The sequence below is a fragment of the Bombina bombina genome, chromosome 2 (assembly GCF_027579735.1).
Source record: "Bombina bombina isolate aBomBom1 chromosome 2, aBomBom1.pri, whole genome shotgun sequence".
Taxonomy (NCBI): domain Eukaryota; kingdom Metazoa; phylum Chordata; class Amphibia; order Anura; family Bombinatoridae; genus Bombina; species Bombina bombina.
In genome coordinates, this window is record NC_069500.1 from 785,751,582 (window position 1) to 785,753,239 (window position 1,658).

At 32.3% G+C, this 1,658-nt stretch overlaps 1 non-coding gene across 1 annotated transcript; it reads left to right on the forward strand.

The window, feature by feature from the left end:
* Positions 1-557: 557 nt before the first annotated feature.
* On the forward strand, positions 558-720 carry LOC128650549 (U1 spliceosomal RNA). The gene has a single exon (XR_008400843.1). It is a non-coding gene; the product is annotated as a U1 spliceosomal RNA (small nuclear RNA).
* Positions 721-1,658: the final 938 nt, after the last annotated feature.

A 1,658-nucleotide genomic window follows, 5' to 3' on the forward strand; every position in this document is an offset into this window, starting at 1 on the left:
TATTTTCTACATAAATTTATTCAATGTGTATATAAAGATAACTGATCAGAACTAAGGATTATATGTTACATTTTAGTTAGAATTATTGTTGTGTAAATATACACACATCGTTTGGAGGTTACTGCTAAAATATAATAAATAATAGTGTAACCTAGGATATATATAACATAACTTGGGTAGACCGCTGAGATAATATTTATGGTGATATTCTATTCATAAAAGAACTAACATTAACTGAAGGCACACTGCTGTAGATCATTATTCTTTATCACATTGATATCATATATTTTGTAGTAAAGTAAAAATTATTATAATTTATTTAAATATATATATTTATATATATTATAAAAGAAATAAAAAATTGTTGTTAAAATTGTATTAGTGTTTTAAATTAACTAAATACTAAGCCAAAATAATAATGTCTGTTACTAGAAGCGACTCAATTGAATCTCTACCTAATATTGAAATATGTTCTCCAAAATCACCCATTAGTCAGGCAGAAACACTTAAAACAGAAACCATTACTCACCTTAAAAATAGATTAAATATTAAGGGAGATACTTACCTGGCAGGGGAGATACCATGATCATGAAGGTGGTTCTCCCAGGGTGAGGCTCATCCATTGCACTCCGGTCGGGTTGCCCCCTGCGATTTCCCCAAATGTGGGAACTTGACTGCATAATTTGTGGTAGTGGGGGACTGCGTTCGCGCTTTCCCCTGAAAAAAAAAATATTAAGGGAGAATAGGATGCTTATAATCGATGTGGCTAAGTAACGCTAATAAATATAATCACCCGTTGATAATATAGCCATGATATGGTAACCTGGCTATGATGGCATACTTTTATCTTTGTGGGTGATTGATCATAACCAACCATCATCAAGATATGGCTGCCTAGTTATTATCACATACTTTTATATTTGTGGGTGATGATTGATTTCAGTATATTGTCATAGAATGTAATTATATTGTCTATTATGAAGAATATCAGTACTTCTGTAATATACCACAAACATACTATAAGTCTCAATGCCTTATTTATAGTGACCTGTGAAACCGTGAAATTAAGTGAAATGAGTGCTACATAATACCCAATGGACATATGATCTGTTTATATGACCAATGTGCTAGTGCGCCAATGTCATATTATACAAATTATATTGTACATTAATATTAATATGCAAGAGCAATACCACTGTTGCTCCAATTCATTTACTACAAATGTGAGTGATTTAACATCAATATTTAGTAACAACACCTCTCTCTCATGGGTGTTATTAAAATTCTTAGCTTATGAATGTGAAGCACATGTGACAAACATATACATATTGAACATTATTAACAAAATTGTGTGATTCTTAAAACAAAAGTGCTGATCATTCTGTGTATGTTGTGGGTTAACTGTTCCCACTTTAGTAACATCACCACACGCTAGTGCTAACAACACACGTCAATTTGGGTAACCAAACTTGTCGTTAACTGGGTGACGACTTATAGGTTGTCTGGGTTGTGCTCTGATATGGTACTATAAGTACATGTACCATTAGGTTCTTATTTGACCACACCAGCTGTACTTATAGATGATAGGGAATTTAGTAGGTGGACCTATAGAAATACAAAATAGTTATTCTGTTCATTCATCCCATTGGTATGTACAG